General features: G+C 40.9%; 1 protein-coding gene across 6 annotated transcripts in view; it reads left to right on the top strand.

Moving 5' to 3' along the window:
- The first annotated feature begins 349 nt into the window (after window positions 1–349).
- ZC3H12B (zinc finger CCCH-type containing 12B) overlaps window positions 350–14240 on the top strand; it is a 31978-nt gene continuing 18087 nt past the window's right edge. Inside the window, exons 1-2 of one of the 6 annotated variants that reach the window (XM_072042978.1) lie at window positions 576–960; window positions 4258–4343. The gene's annotated coding sequence lies outside the window, so the exon portion shown is untranslated. Of the gene's footprint in view, window positions 372–575; window positions 961–1083; window positions 1231–1293; window positions 1612–4257; window positions 4344–14240 lie in introns of those variants that run through there. The other 5 variants (XM_038184679.2, XM_027465230.3, XM_027465231.3 and 2 more) reach the window with 5 other exon arrangements.

Here is a 14240-nt window from a genome sequence, read left to right as displayed (position 1 = left end):
GCTGCAAGCAAGATTTTTTTTTTTTTTTTTTTTCCAAAAGACAAAACTCAGACAGGAGTTTATAAGGTCGTCCAGCTGCCAGGGGAAACTTGGGAGGTGTGAGGGCAGGTGAAAATTTGTGCGGACTGACATTAAAAAAAAGCGTGTAACACGTTTTGTGAAAGAAATGGCATGCCCAGCAATTGCAGTTGCGCTAGCAGAAAGCCCGGTACTGCCGGCCGGCAGGCTGATGGAAAATCCCCCCCCGCCAGCACGCAGCAGGACCGGCCGCGGGCCGGCTGCCGCGGGGCTGGGGGCGTGTTGCCGCGGGCACCGCGGGGAGCGGCGCTGCCAGGCCTCAGAAAGCAGGAGTCAAAATGGCGCATCCCGAGGTACGGCATTCGCTCCAAATTCGGCAGCCACACGCCAGCCCCCGGCTCCTAAGAGCACCCCGTCTCCGTCAGCCCTCCAGGCGTTCGCTCCCCGCGCGGCCCGGCTCTGCTCCTGCGCCGCGGGCGGGGCCCGGGGCCGGGCACGCGCCGGCAGCACCCTGGCGCCGGGCGGGAGCGGAAGGCCGGTGCGCGCGGCCGCGCGTCGACGGCGCGTGCGCTGCCGCCGGGAGCGCGCGGGGCGCCGCGAGGAGCCGGGCGCCCGCAGCGGCGGGGGCTGGGCGCGGTTGCTAGGCGACGGCGCCCGGGCAGCGGCGTTGGCCCGGCGGAGGCGCGGGCAGGGATGAGGCGGAGGCAGCGGCCCCCGCGCTGCCGCCGCCGCTGAGCCCCCTCCCGCCCCGTCCCGCCCGGGCCTCGCTGCCCGCTCCCCCCGCTCCTCTCCCCTCGCTCCAGCCTGCCCTCCCCCCTCCATGCGGCGGGAGCGGCCGGAGTGGGGCCCGTGCCGCGGCCGCACCGAGCCCCGCCGCCCCTCGACTCTCCGCCGCCAGCCGCCGCAGGGAGCCGCGGGCGGCGTCTGCAGCGACAACAGCGGGTGAGGCCCCGGCTGCGGGCGGGGGCGGGCGCGGGGCGGCAGCAGGCGCCGGGCACCGCTTCCCGGCGGCGGCGCGGCGAGGGGGGAGAAAACGGGGGGGGGGGGGGGGGATGCTCCGCTCTGCGTGACCCGCGAGGCCGGCGGGACGCCCCCTGCCGCCTGACGGGTGCTCTCCGGGCCGGGCCGGGCCGCGGCCGAGCGCGGCCTCTTCCTCCTTTCTCCACCTCCTCCTCCTCCTCCTCCTCTGTCCGCACGCGCGGCCCGAGCCGGGTGCGTGCCCGGGCGGGGGGCGCGGGGCCTGGGGCGGGCGCTGGTGCTCTGCCGGCGCCCTGCACTCCGCGGAGTGCGGGCGGGGCCCTGGAGCCCGTCGTGACCTGGCGGCGGAAGGGGCCTGGGCGGGGGCTGCGGGACCGGGAAACGCGCGCGGTGCCGTTTAGCGATGCCAAGCGCAAGGCTGCGGCAGTGCGCTGCTCAGGGAGGTGCTCTGCGCCCGGGCATAAGGCGGGGAGCGAGAAACGTGCGTTATAAAAGCAAGGTGATCCAATGAGGAAATTACTTGTGTAGAGGGTGTCCGATGGTCGCTGCTCACAGCCTTCCGTTTCTCCTTGTAGCACAAGTGTCAATGAGAGATGGTGACTTGCGGCAGGATAGGTGAGGTTTAAGGCAGCTTTCTCACGAGCTCGTTTAAAAATGTTGGTTTTCGTAGCTCTCTGCTTTTCTGAGTCTGTGTTTCACAAGACCTGTATATTTCCTTCCCAAGTAACAAAGCAGTCAAATGGAATGCCAAAGCTATACTGTGTCTTCTTAAGTTGACAAATGTGGATATTCTGGTTGCTTAATGACCTCCATGTGATATACTGTCTTTTTTTTTTTTTTAAAGTCTTGTATTTTAGTGATAGGCAGGTACTGTCATAAATTGGAAGGAGGAATAGAAGGAAAATGAAAGTACCGCTTGTTTATGAACTTCTGCTGAGCATATCAGTAGTTTGGTGTGCCTGGGAATGTGCAGCAGTCCGGATTCATCTTATTTCATATGCTCAGCGCATTTGTTCATTTAAATAGTTGTCTATGAAGTAGTTGCTTTTGTACAGGAAGCACCCTTTGTTAAAGAAATGTGTTTTTTACTTGCCAGACTCTGTAAACGGACTATGGTATGTAGAACTGAAAGATACGTTTTACGAGTGTAGCTAACATTGCTTACAAAATGATCTTTGTGTCTAGATGGAAAAGTGGGTTAGTGGGGATGTCAAGGTCATTTTCACATTTAGAACAATTCAACGTGGTTGGAATGTGTTATTTTTTTCTTCACTATCACATTAACCTGTATATTGGTCCTGTAGCTGCTGATATTTTCTGGACCTGTCTTCACAAATGTTCTAATGGTTACTGAGTTTTAACAGAAGTCCTCTTTAAAGCTTCTGTAAAGCTATTAAATTTCATGTGAATAATCCCTTAAAGATGTATTTCAAAAATCTAACAGCACCCAAAGTCACTAATAAAAGAATGGAAACAAAAGACGTTAAGAGGGTGAATGGGTATCAGTGACAATATGTGCGGATGAACTAGTAGGAAAGTCAATTCTTACCATCAATTGTGGTGAGTAAGTTCTATCTTTCTGTTCTTTGATCTTTTGGGATGCCTTTTCCAATGCAAATTATTCCATTGTAGTCATCTACTGTTTCTGGCTTTCCTAACCGCTTTACAGGTTGCAACTGAGATGTCATTTTGTTAAACATTTATAGTTCTGTTATAGATCTGCAAATAATAGAAATAAAACAAATTGCTTTTGTCACTTGCTCTCTGTTACTATTTACATCAAGGGCATAAGCACTGGAGCTCTTCTTTTTTTCCCCTACTTTTTTTTTTTTTTTTCTTTTTATAAGCCATCTTTGATGTGATGTATTTTATGGTAACATAGAAAATTAATCTAGAAGTAAGAATACCATGGCCAGCTTTGAAAATCTAGGCTTACTGGTTCCATGACATGTAGCATTGTTTGATATGTTTCAGATTTAGGAAACACATGTGGAAGTGCAGAGCTAATCGGTATAGGATCCCCTAAGATGTAGCTTTATTGTTCTGAGGTGAGCAACTTGTTCATGAAATTGGCCATAAGAGAAACTCTTCATTAGCTGTCAGTCTCAACTCAAATATATATATTCTTTCTATATTTAAAATAGTACTTTAGCTAAGTATCTTTCAGTTTTAAAGGAAGCTGTTGTATTTCGTATTCTTACTTGAGTTATTTTTGACTTTGCTTGTTAGCAAACCAGGTTGAATCACCATGTCAAAATAAAATCTAGACTATATCGTTTGTTGTGGGCTTCCTCTGGAATTTCATTAGGCTATAACAGTACACTATACTGAAGCTTTTACAAATCCTAGCTTTGGCCAAGGTACTTGTTGGTAACCTAGCTGAAATATAAGAGTTCATTTTCCACATTCAGTTCATCTGGAGAGAGTCCTCTCATCAAGATTAATATCAATTCTGATTAGCTGAGTCTACTTGTTCATTTTTCTAGGGGACAATGCTATAATACAGTCAGAATATTAAACCTTAGGCTATAGCCAAAGAATCAAACTAAAATTATTTTTAGTAAGGGCATCCGCAAGAAATTTGATATATTTGCGCCTTTAATGAGACCATAGACACCTCAGCCAAATCATACAAAGTCAAAGTCAGAATTTTAAACTAAAAACCATGAGATCACCCCTCTCTCTTCCCTCTTTTCTTTCCTTCTTTCCTTTTTCTTAAGTTCAAACACTAATTTTAGACTCTTTGCTAAGTCTTTTTTTTTTTTTTTCCTTCTGATTTCTAGGTTGTCCTGACTGGGGGGGAATCTTCCTCTCTCTCAGGCCTAGTCCACATGTAGATCGTCTCTCTCTAAAGAGTAGATTGTCTCTCTCTAAAGAGTAAGATACAGTTGCCAGAGCATAGGGATCTGCTGTTTTAATTTTTGAAAGCAGAACAGTAGGCTTTTCCTGTAGTCTTCTTGAAAATGATTTTCAGGCTTCTTTGCCTTGGAAATGAACAGTGTTGTCATATTACGAATGAAGGAGTCTTAGAAAAAAAGAATAATTTAGGTTGGAATGGACTTCTGGAGGTAATCCAGTCCAACACTCTGCTTAAAGCAGACCTAATTAGTGACTGACCTTGTTTTTGCAAAAGCAGCATAGCAAGTCTGAAAATCTCCAGCCACAAGTCACTTTTAAACCCTTCTTACTGCTTTCCATAAAGGTACTCTTTGATGCTAACTCAATGAGGTGTCTTTCTGATTCTGATGCTTTTTTTTTTAGTAGCTTCTGCAGAGGCTGGTTGTGTATCAGGAAGCATATATGCTAGCTGCTGAGTTCATCCCACTTCCTGTTGGATGGCATAGCAGGTAGGGGTCCACTTAATATATTGAGGCCTTTAGAAACCGAATGCACTTTGTTTTTCAGGTTTCTCAAAGATTGCTTTGTTACTAAATGAGATTTTTGGTTAAAGGAAGAGTTGGTTTAGTCTAGCAAAGTAGAGTTATAAATATTCAGTTACAAAATTACAGTCAGTATAAGTTAAAATGATAAAATGCATCACATGTTTGATGTGTCTTTGACTTAGCTGCACTTACAATGTTATGTTTTCTTTTCCTTCCTAGAGCATTAATGAGTCATATGGATCTGCAGGGTAACAGCTTCCTATCTGAATGTGGATTGGAAGAATGAGTGTAGTATTGCTTTGGTTTTAGATTTCAGTCCATGATTTCAGTTCATATGGAACTGCTAACAACTGCTCTTTTGAGAGGTTATAGTTCTGCTCGTATTTTACGTGAGGATGTCAACTGAAGCGTAAATGTTGCTTTGGTAGGGACAACAGACTTTTTCAGTGGCAAATATGCTAGCCATAATTACTTAAAATTATTGGAAAGAGAAGATTGGTGGAAAGAGGTACCAGGTATTGTTCTGACTCCCTTTTTTTGAACGCATGTTTACTGTCTAGGGTGTGGTGGTTTTTTTCTGTCTTTTTTTCTTTGTCTTAAGAAGTCAAATGCAATACCCGGTGCAAAAGAAATGCTCCCTTTCCTTCACTCCAGAAGTCAGGCCTGTACTTAATACTTGTCTTGTGCTCAGCACTACCTAGGTGAAGAAGTTGGTTGACTTCATGCACAAATCACATATCCTAAGAAACAGATGGAAAAAAGCCACTTCCTGTATTTATATTTCCAACTATGTCCATCCTACCCCTTTAAATTCATACTTAGGAGTGTCACAAAATGAATGAAGTCTGAGGTATGAGGCTTAAATTCTACGCTGACTTTGTGTCTCTTAATACCAACTTGATTTTTGGTGTATTCCTTCTTCTTAAGCAATTTCAAATCCTCTTTTTATGTGTAGTGCTACACCCAGCTTGCTTTTATGTATACTCTAATACTGGGATCTGTGATTATTTGTAGTATTTACTGAAATAAATTTGAAATATCTTAGACATTGCAATGAGGCGTAGTTTATAGTGATATTATTGTTTTTCAGTTTAACAAAACTCGACAATATGCTAAGAGTGATGTGAAGAGGGATAAACTTCTAACATAGGTTTTCTTTTCTACTGCGTTGTTTCTATCCTGTGTTTTGAATTAAATCCTGTGATCTTCACCAAAGCAAAATAACATCTTTGGGGCCTTGGGATTCATTGCATATCTGTGCAGCAAAGAATACCTTGTTTTATTTAGTATTCCAAATCTGCCATGACCTGTTAAAGAGGTTTTACTCTGGATTTTCAGAAGTGGCCATTGTTTCTCAAAATTCTAGCTAATCAAAATGGTTTTACTCATTTCCCTGTTGTCTGTTAACTGGGTAATGTTTTCCTTTTACTGGCATTGCCTCTAGATTAATTTCTGAATCGTTTATGAAAGCTTAGCTATGGAAAAAAGCTACAGATGTTCGTTCATATGCTTTAATTTTTTCAGAAAAACTTGCCAGGTAGATACATAATCAAAGGCAGAAAAATGAAATTCTGAGCATCTTCTTTGAGATCATATTTTTGATGCAGAGGAGGAGCATTGTGCTGTTCTGTTTAGTGTCTTGCTTGCTATGGAGTGGTTGAGCAGAATTGTAACTCGTTACCCTTTCCTCAAAGCTGGACAAGGAAGTTTTCATCAACGTCAGCTAGAAAAGATCTGAATCGTTGAACCCACTGAAACTCAGTAATAGGTATGGAAAATTCTTTGTTTTTAGGCTTGGTCACTGGAATTGTGGCATTTCATCTAATTTTGGACAAAATAAAAAAGACCAATAAAGACTTAGGGTTGTGTTCATTAACTTTCACAGATTAGGAAGAAAGTAGTGGCTCTCAGATGCTTATCTGAGTGTCTGGCTGAATTTCATTCAGTGCTGAATGAAATTGTCACTCCAATGCCTTGCTCAAAAGACCAGTCTCTTTCTTGCATTCAGCAATGGTGAAATGGATGGTCCTGTATGCACACCTGAACCTCTTGTACCATTGCCAGGGTTCCCTCAGCATTGTTAAGAAAGAATATTAAAGGTTGGATGGTAATGATAATTATGTACATCTTAACTGGTGAATCAACACTGAAAATCTTACTTTTTGCCTCTAACACAAGTGTGCTAAGCCACATTCCTTATGTGGAATGTGAAACAGAAATGCAAACCTGCCTTTTTCTTCTTCTTTTTTTTTTTTTTTTTTTAATACTGTATCTGAATTGATTCAGAAAGGAATAAGCTTCTAAAAAAATTATTTTTATCCATAGCCAACAGGCTGTTTTTCACCTATAGTTTCAATATAGTTTTTAAGTACATTTGCTGTTGTTGTTACATGTTAGTACTTTATTTTAGATGATGAGTATCATATAGTATATGTAATATACTATGTAATATAATATGTAATATAGTATAGTGTTTTATTTCGGAGAAATCATACTGAGTACAAAAAGTAAAACATGCTTCTTGATGTTGTTCTGAGTTTGCTTGATAAAGGACAGTACTGTTTTAGGCTTTTGATTCATGCAACTTTGTTTCTCTCTCCATCAAAATGACAGTGTTGAAACTTCCCATTAATGTGTTGAGGCTGACATTGCATAGTAAGTTAAGAAAAAAAAATCCATTAAACTGAATCAAAGTGCTGTCATTTATATGGCTGTAATTACTGCAGGACTGAAAACCAATCTGCCATTTTAATACTTCTGTTACAAATGCAGTTTGACTTAGTGCATGCTCTGGGAATGTTGATTACACATGTCTCTAAATATGTAAATGAGCTGTGGTTCTCTGCTCAGGTCTTCAGTTTAGACCATCTCTTCTATGTTTTACCATATCTTCTCATGGATGAGTGAGTTGGTGTACTTTATTAGACTAAGTATTTGAACTTGGGTTCATTTAAAGTATTTTACAGTAAGACTGTTCTTTTTAAATAACAAAGGTTCCTCACTCCTTGTTGAAGAAGGTACTGTAAGTAATGCTGATGCTGGCAAAAGACAGATGTTTTTACCTTGGTTAAAGCCTGGCATAATGATCTTCCTTTACTAACTCATGCCTATGTATTTCAGTCTTTTTAAGGAAGCTGTATCAGAATATATGTGCTATACATCTTTGAATGGCTTGATGTTTATACGAGTGTTGTTTGCTAACTACAAAAGCTCTAAAGACAGTCTCAAGAAAAAATGTGAAAAACAAAGTTTTAAAAAGAATAAAAAGCAGAATCCTGCTAGATAAATTCAGAGTGCTTAGACATGTGATCTTGTTGACGTTACCTAGAGCTACACTTCAAACTGTACTATAAATTATCAAAGATTCCATTTTTGCAAAAGCATTGCATTTTATAGTCACTTTAATTTCAAAATGGCCAATATGATTTGGTAGTTTTTATACAAAATCTATTTTGTCCTGTTTTTCTACAGTCTTGCAACACTTGGCAGAGTGGATGAAAATTAACTATGTTAAACCTACTATGTTTGTTTCAGGCTGAAAATAATTCATTACTAATATTCAAAAAATAAATTGGTGAAAATGATTAATTCCTGCTGAATTACAGCATATGCATTATGGTATGTGTGTGTAAACTGTAATATATCCTTATCATCTCTGTTTAAAATAAGGATGATATGGAAATCTAGTACGGTCAAGGTGTATAAACACACAAGCAAAACACATCCCACCTTTTTCATTTTAGCAGGGACAAAAGAATTCCACATAATGTAGAATCACAGAATATCCCGAATTGGAAGGGACCCACAAGGTTTGAGTCACAACTCCTGGCTCCACACAGGACCACCTGAAAATCAGACCCTATGTCTGAGAGCATTGTCCAAACTCGGTGTTGTGACCATGTTCCTTTGGAGACCATTCCAGTGCCTGACCACCTCTGGGTGCAGAACCTTTCCCTAGCCCCCAGCCTGACCCTCCCCTGTCCCAGCTCCATGCTGTCACCTCGGGTCCTGTCGCTGCCCTCAGAGAGCAGAGCTCAGCGCCTGCCCCTCTGCTCCCCTCTAATGAGAGAGCTTCAGGCTGCCGTGAGGCCTCCCCTCAGTCTCCTCTGCTCTGGGCTGAACAAACCCAGGGACCTCAGCTGTTCCTCATACATCTTTCCTCTAGACCCTTCCTTCACCATCTTTACAGTGCTCCTTTGGATGCTCTCTGGTAGTTGCCTTTATAGTGTGGCACCCAAAAGTGCACACACAGTCCACACAGTGCAGCTCTTTGCATTTTTAAAAATACATTCTGAAATACCAAAACATTAATTTTAGAATATTCTAAGATCTTGTTCAGTTGTGAATCTTTCCCAGCAGATGAGTAAAAGTATATACCCAGAATGAGAAAAAGCTCTTATTTTTATTTGTGGCTTAAAGCTGACAATGAAGTCTGTATCAGTAGATACAATAATCTACTACCTCCAAAAATATTAAAAGCAACAATAAGTAATGAGTAATATTTTTACACTGCTGAAGTAAGATTGCAAGGAGGTTGTTTCTTCACTGTCATGAAAACACTAGTGTTGAGTTTTGTCACTTTTTCATGAGCATTGTAAAAATGCATTTTTCAAAATAAAGAGCTAATTCCAAGTTCAGATGTCCTCTGACGATCACTACTGTATAATAAGCACTGTTCTGTCATTCTATTGAAGACTGTTGTTTAATGCATTTGATAGCATCTTAGAATGGCTCGGGTTGGAAGGGCCCTTAAACGTCATCTAGCTCTAACCACCCTGCCACGGGCAGAGCTGCCACCCACTAGATGAGGCTGCCCAGGACCTCATCTAACCTGGCCTTGAACACCTCCAGGAATGGGGCATCCACAGCCTCTCTGGGCAACCTGTGCCAGCGTTTTGGTTCCAGTGTTTCTATTTGGTTTGTTTGTTTGTTTTGTGTTTCAGACCCAGATTGTAGTGTCTTCAAAATGGCAATTAGTCAGGTGTTAGGGAAAACGACCCAAGTGTGCTCTGGCAGCATTTCTTTCTAGTAACCGCTAGTCCGTGCTGTAGCATTCCGCAGCATTGAAGAGCGTGTTGGATTTAGTGTCTCTGAACACTGAATCGTAATTAAACGCTTCTCTTTCTTTTTACCTCTACTCGTGTTGTTTCCATGGTTTTAGTTACTTTACTGGAGTTGGTATGTGTGTAACCAGGAAGTTTTTATGTTAGCAGGCTTATGCGACATCTATTCTGTAATCACAAGGTGAGGTTGCAGGAAATGGATAGTATGCCTGCCTTACCTGTCGTTTAGTTGTGAAGACTGTAGGAGGGTTTTCAGTCATTCACAGTAGAATAAATAACCTGCGATTGTGCTAGGTTTATACTGTCTTTTGAAGTTCATGTTATTATGTTCAGTTTGGATTTATGTCTTTGTGTAGTTCAGTCACTTTCTGATAATCTGGAAATATTCACAGTAACTGAAGACTTGGCTGTTGTTTAGACTGGCTGACTTCGAGAAGGATGCCTCTTCCTTGTAGGCCTGTGTTACAGGGACGAATCTGCACAGAGTAGCACGTTAATGATAGCAGAATGAGATGAAGAATGAAGAGAGAAACTAAGACATTAGAATTCATCATGAAGCAAAGGAGGGAATAGCTTCATTTTTAATGATTTACATATTTTTTTCTGGTGAAGATGTTTGACAGTTTTAAGAAATATAAAAGGAGAAATTTGCGATATTTATTCCTCGCTGTGCATATAGAACTTCCCTAGATGTTACTGTTTTACATGGTTACTATTTGGTTACTTTTTTTTTTTTTTTTTTTTCACAAAGTACCATAAGAAATAATTTATTAACTGCATATATTTCAAAATATACAAGAAACAAACACACATTGCTCTCCCTAATTAAAATAAATATTACAGAATCATTGTAACCTGTACTTTTTTTCCAGGTGAGAGAATTTGAGAAAATACTCAGGTTGTGTTTTTGTAACCCTGTTTTTTGCTATCTACAATGACAGAAAGTAGGCAAACCTGCTTTAAGGTTGAAATACATATTTTTTTTCATTTAAAAGTTGTTCCTCATATTAGATCTGTGCATCATGTAATTGTCCCTTTGGTTTTGAAGGTTGTGGTTCAGAGCACAGAGGTGATAGATACAGTTTCATAAAGGATGAAAAAAAAAATCAGTTCATTATTTCACCCTGTATTCTGTTTCTTTTGGTTCTGCTGAAATCAGCAGGCTTTGAGTAGAGCTATTTCTCGCACAAGATCTTTCATAGTCATTGTCATTTGAATAGTAATTGTTAAGTAATTCTCAAATGTTTTTCATAAACATTTCAATACTTCATTACCTAGCAGACATTTTCCTTATGTTTTATTACCATCAAAGTTAAATGGATGCTTACATTTTGGTGCTTTATGAACAAAATATGGAGACGCTGTTGCCTGACTGGTCCTCTGAATCACATTACCAATTCTACTAGTTGGTCGTGACTGTGCTGAAAGAAGTGTTTAGGAAAGAAAACTTGGTTGCTTAGCAATGACCATCAAGAGACTAAGATTTTTAAAGCTGCAGAATATACTTTTCTAATATATAGTTAAAATATACTCTGATAAGAAACTTGTAGTATCTTTTGTTTCTCTCCTTAAATGTTTGTGCTTATTTTGCTGTCTTGGAGAGAATGTAACTTGTACTAAATAACCACTAAAATTTTAGTTTGTTTAATATTCTTGTTTATGATCCATATGAGCTTTTATTCCATCTTTGAGAAAATTTTGAGGCACACAGGCTTTTCTCAATTTAGTAATTATCAGCAAAATCAAGTGTTGTTCAAATTATTTGTGTAATATTTGTTCTGTCTTAACCTGTAAGTAGAATATTTATTTTTAAATTTACCTCATGTGATAACTCCTTAATACATCTGTGCTGACTTTACAGTTTAACCTAATTGTGCTAAGTTTACAGTATAAGCCATAACAAAACAAAAAAGTAGAAAATTAACTACAAGGTGAGTTTTACAGGCAGAAGACTAATGTTTTTTCCAGTAACTTTTTTCTATGCGGGTAAGGACAAAGTGAGCATAAAGGCAGTAAGACAGCAGAGAACTCTCAGCAAAGCACCTATTGCTACCAGAAACAGAACACAGCTTACATATGCTTGGCCAAAGACTGCCTGAAAGCTGCCATTTCATTCTACGTGATGCATGAATTGCTTACACTAGATTAATTGTAATCAACAGTTCACTCTTCTACTGTTCAGAGTCTGATACTGTCCTGATAGAGATGTATCGTGTTTGCAGGCTTTCTTCACTTCTTCACTTTCTTGTCTCATCTTGTCTCATCACAATTTGATTTCAGTTTTTATTCTGTACCCTGTTACTGGGGAGTTAATTCAAATGTTTTGAACTGTTTCTTTGATTCATAGCTTTCTCTTCTACAGATCTCTTCCTTTTCTCAAACTTGTGGCTTGTGGAGAATTTGATAATCTTCATAAACGTTCAGCCGCTAACACAAACTGAAATTGGCTGAAATAGTGCTTTAATTTCTCCTAGATATGTAGGCTTGAAATCTAGGAGCCCCCTTAGACTTCTTAGTCTATCTTAGAAGTAGTCTGGCTGCGTGGGTCTAAGATTTCCCGGTGTTATGGTCAGGGAGGTGGCTGAGATTGAGTCCTCCGTTTCTGTTAATCCACCAAATTGTTTATCCAGGCTCTGAATTCATATTGACATTTTGCCCTAAGCTGCTTGTTGTGATGTGCATATGTGTCTCTGCAAAACAAGTGTGTTAGAAACATGCTTTCTTTTCACTTGCCCCTTTAGAACCTTCCTTTAAACTCCTTTGGCGTCCCTGCAAAGTCATAGAATCACAGAATATCCCAAGTTGGAAGGGACCGATGAGGATCATCGAGTCCAACTCCTAGCTCCACACTTGTCTACCCAAAAATTCAGACCGTATGACAAAGAGCACAGTCCAAATGCTTCTTAAACTCTTGACAGGCTTGGTGTCATGACTATGTCCTTGGGGAGCCTGTTCCAGCGTGCAACAACCCTCTCACTGAAGAACCTCTTCCTGATATCCAGCCAGAACCTCCACTGTTGAAGCTGGACACCTTTCCCTCGGGTCCTACATGTATTGCTGGTCGCTAAAGAGAAGATTGGTGTCTGCCCCCCTCTCCCCCTCGTGAGAAAGTTGTGGACTGTGATGAGGTCTCTCCTCAGCCTACTCTTTTCCAGGCTGAACAGGCCAAGTGACCTCAACCACTCCTCGTACGTCTTCCCCTTCAGGCCCTTCACCATCTTTGTAGCCCTTCTCTGGACACTCTCCAACAGTTTCACGTCCTTTTTGTACTGTGGTGCCCAGAAATGCACACAGTACTACTACTAAAGCTGCCTGGAAAAACTGACCCACAACAATACCAAAATGATCCTTGTAGTTTTTCTTCTGTTCAAATTATCACTTGTTTAATTCATTTGTAATTTGTCATCATAATTCTAGATTATATTTTATCTGAGAAGGGACTATATGGTTAGAATAGAATAGGAACTGACTGAGGTCCCTAGATAAGTCTGTACTACCCCCAACAGATAATATGAATCAGAAATAAAATAATATTGTCAGTATTCCACTATAAGATTATGTATTTGAATTACTGAAAAGTGCAGTATAGAAATATATATATATATATATATATATATATATATATATATATATATATATATATATATATGTATTATTACAGCATTCAGTTTTTAGTGTAAATGCCAGTAAGTTGATTGCATACATACATTGCTGCTGACTGGAAGCTCTGTCAAAGATGTGAAAACAACTACATTCAGTGCCACATGTGTCAAAAAATGCTGAACTTTGTCATTTAAAGCAAGAAGCAGGAAGATTAACAGCCAGGAAATGTTTTTTTTTTATGGATGTGGATAATGTGAACTAGCAAATGATATTTTATATGTATGTAAATGCATATATTTTAACAAATAAAGCAAAGTTCTAAAGGGGCAAAGAAATGCAAAAAGTATTTTGCATTGTATGTTTGTATGCATTTCCCTTTAATGAACCTTAATGGGCATCAGACAGGAAAGGCAACAAGAGGGGAAGCCCTTGGTGCTGTTTGTGAGAGTGCTGCATGTTCCTGCCTGTGCAGATCTGTGCCCTGCTCTCTTTGCTTACTAGGATTATGTGATCAGCCTTGCTACTGGTTGGAGCTGGGGCTGTGGAGCAGCTCAGTGTTTTCTGAACAGAAACCATGGTTACTTGGTACAGTATATAGTGTGTTTTTGACAAGTGCTATTTAGGAGCCTGTAAGCAGCATGAGAAGCAAGAAACAACATTAGCAATTATAAAAGTGCCTTAAAATTATTAAGTTAGGCTTCAATGGCAAGAAGTGCAAACATGATGAAACAAGAATCTCAGTTGACGAGGTAGTGAGGGGTAGTAAGCTGATTATGAAAAGCTTAATAAAAATATCCAAAACAAATTGTAAAAGCAGTAAAAAAAAAGTGGAGGACTTAGACTTGACTTAATGTCAAGGTAAAATGTTAATCTTCTGTTTGCTTAACACCATTTCACCTTTCCTGCGAGAAGGTATAAACGGCGGTGGCCACGACTCTTCTCTGCGTTCTTGGACTTGAGGTAGTGAGATTGAAAATGTTATCACTTTATTTACTTATTAGGACACAAGGAAACAGCTTCAATTTGCACTACAGGAGGATTAGTGTAGATGTCAGGTAGAATTTCTACATGGGAAGGGTGGCTGGGCATTGGAACAGCTTGCCCAGGGAAGTGGTGGAGTCGCCATCCCTGGAGGTATTTAAGAGACATGTGGGTGTGGCGGCTAGCTACAGTGCTTAGCAGTGGACTTGCAGTG

The sequence above is a fragment of the Anas platyrhynchos genome, chromosome 10, assembly GCF_047663525.1.
Source record: "Anas platyrhynchos isolate ZD024472 breed Pekin duck chromosome 10, IASCAAS_PekinDuck_T2T, whole genome shotgun sequence".
NCBI classification, from domain to species: domain Eukaryota; kingdom Metazoa; phylum Chordata; class Aves; order Anseriformes; family Anatidae; genus Anas; species Anas platyrhynchos.
Note: the sequence above shows the minus strand (reverse complement) of the source record. Positions and strands in the feature narration are given on the sequence as shown.